Below are 3127 nucleotides of genomic sequence, written 5' to 3' on the forward strand. Positions count from 1 at the left end.
GTTCCGAGACTGAATTATTCTCCTACTGGAATCTCATTCTTATTTTTACCTCTCAAGAAAGATTCTTCCTAATTTACTACTCTTATATCCATTACTTAAAACAACCCTACTAATTTACCTGCTTGCCAGTGACCATAGGCTATTCACCTACCTGTGATTCACAACATTTAAAGTGAGTATTTTTGAAAAAAAAAAAAAAAAGTTTATTTGACAAATCACAGGTTTTTCAACTCAGAGACCACATCAGATTATCTGGTGAAATTTCAAACAATAATATTTAAATCTTACACCAAGCTGATTAAATCAGAATCTATGGGACCACTTCTCATGGTTTGGTGTTTTTAGAAATCTCCCCCAAGTTGTTCTAAGTTAAAGAACATTGAGAACCATTGTGTAGTGGTGCAAACACCCAAGACACTTTGAAGAACTGTAAGAGCTCAGTATTTGCTGATTTATTAATCTAGAAAAGAGTAGAGTGAAGGGGGATAAAGTGGTTTTGCTGCAAAACGACTTGAAATTTATCCTATATGGTAAGTGCCAACCACTGAAAGATTTCTAAGTCAGAAATTGATATCAAATTTCAGTTTAAGAATGGTTATTTTCAGAGGTGCAAGGACTCATAACCTGCAGTCCATAGCTCCACTCAACATTCTGTGGATGGGCTTCAAATTAAAAGTTATTTCAGAAAATTTTGCACAGAAGGACACACACAGTTTCCTTGGAAAATTATTTAGTTTTACCTTCTCAAAGTAATATAACTTAAATTATATTCTCAAAAGAACAGCTTAAAATTGTTTAGAAATCATTAATTGTACTGGATCACTAGGGGACTAGATGTAGGAAAACAAATTAGAATTATTGCCCTTTTCTATAGATTTTATTTATCTATTTCTATAGATAATTTATCAGGGAAAATTGCTTCAGAATCTTAAAAATTTATTATCTGTTATTATTATCATTGTATCATTGTGTTTAATACAGGCTTCATGGGATAGAAACACAATAAAGACATTTATTTGAACACGTAATAGGAAGTCCACATGTAGGGTGGGTTTCAGGACAAGTTTATCTAATAACTCAATAACTTCATCAGCACCTGTCCTATCATCTATGTCCGTCTACCATGCTGAATGACTGCTAGTAACATTTCTGGATGTTAGACCTTCTTTTTTTTTTTAAGCTTTTATTTATTTATTCATGAGAGACACAGAGAGAGAGAGAAGCAGAGACACAGGCAGAGGGAGAAGCAGGCTCCATGCAGGGATTCTGATTTGGGACTCCATTTCAGGACTCCAGGATCACGCCCTGGCCCAAAGGCAGGCTGCTAAACCACTGAGCCACATAGGGATCCCCTGGATGTTAGACTTTCTTGTTCATGAGAGGAGAGAGTTGATTTCTTAAATGTCTTCCCAAGAAAAGAGGGATCTCCCTTCCCAGAAGCTCCCAGTTTCATTGACCAGAATCAGGCCAAATGCTCATTTCTTAAGCATTAAAACTCTGTGTCAAGTCACATAAGACTGAGTGCATTGATGTAACCAGAACTTAAATTTTGTAACTCCTAATGGACTAGCTTTTTTCAAGGCATGTGGACATGTAGCCATAAATTAAATTCTTGAGAAAAATCAAAATTTGTGAAGAAGGGAGAGAAGATATTCTTTCTTGATAAACAATATTTACCTCAACTCTTTTTTTAACAGAGTATATATATTAGTACTTTTAATTACTGTAATTTTGCAATATAATACATAAGGGAATGCTTTTGCAAGAGTAGAGTCTGTGGATTAATTTTTCAAGTCTTCTATGAAATTATTGAGTAATTTGGTTTTTTTTGAAATTATTGAGTAATTTGATAATTTTTCATAATACTAAATTTATTTAATTTCAAGATATATACTTTTCTCAATATCTAAGTTTTAGTATCATGACATTTTTCCTTTATAGAAATAATAATACTTAGCAGATAAAAAATTTACTTGGCAAAAGTACATTTGGTAATAATATATGGGAATTCTCTTGTTATATTCATTATAACTGGAGTTAAATTTTTTTTTAATTTTTTTATTATGTATCAAAATATTTAAAGCTTAATCACAAAAAATTAAAGTGATAAATGCTTTTATGTTCCATTGGGCAAAATTTGGGTCTCAAATGTTATATTAAGTAGATGATAATAATAATTATAGCTAAAACTTTTTGAATTATTAAATGCTTCCTCTTTGGCACCATACTAAGTCTTACATATGGCATGGAACTCTGGACACTTAGCGGTACATTTTTGATCAAGTGCTTGAGTGGGTGATAATCCATTTAGAGGTAGTGAGGTCAAGCTTAGCAAAGAGGCAGTAAATGCATGGTTAAGATTGTAAACTTTCTGTAGCTACACTTGTGGTGAGTATAATGTAATGTATGGACTAGTGAAATCACTGTGTTGTACAACTGAAATTCATGTAACACTGTCAACTCTACTTCAATGAAAATGAATTAGAGAATGTAAACTGTCTGGATTGAAATCTTGCCACCACCACTTATTCGCCATGTGAAGACTTGCAATTATTAAATATTATCTATGTTTTAGTTTTTCATAAAACTAATCACCCTCCTAATATAGTTATTGTGAAGATTAGCTTAGTAAATATAAAGCACTTAAAAAGAAGTCTGGCAAATCATATTGAAAACATTATAAATATATTAACTAATGTATAGTCAGTGTTCAAACAGAGAGACACACCACTATGCATGTTTCAAACAGAGAGAATTTAATACAAGAATTGATTACGCTGGTCATGACAGAGCCAAGATGCCACCCATGGAACAGTGGCAACAGAGATTAAGAAGAGCAGGAAGCTACTGTCACATCAAGGCTATTTGAAGGGATGTGGATAGGATGAAAGGCTAAGGGAATTCAGAGATAACGTCATTCAGGAGAAATTGTAGCTACACAGGAAACTGGTGGAAGCTGAAGTTTGGGAAGGGATGTGATTGCAGCTGGAGTAGCTGTCCAAAGTAGGAGATGAACTATCCTAGTTTCTCCTTTTCTCTTAATCTGCAGTTTTCAACCTATGGAACTCCTGAGTTACAGCTAGTGAGAAGTTAACTATGTAGGGTCCTTGGGAGCCTGCAGAGGTTA

Source organism: Canis lupus, chromosome 4, assembly GCF_048164855.1.
Source record: "Canis lupus baileyi chromosome 4, mCanLup2.hap1, whole genome shotgun sequence".
NCBI classification, from domain to species: domain Eukaryota; kingdom Metazoa; phylum Chordata; class Mammalia; order Carnivora; family Canidae; genus Canis; species Canis lupus.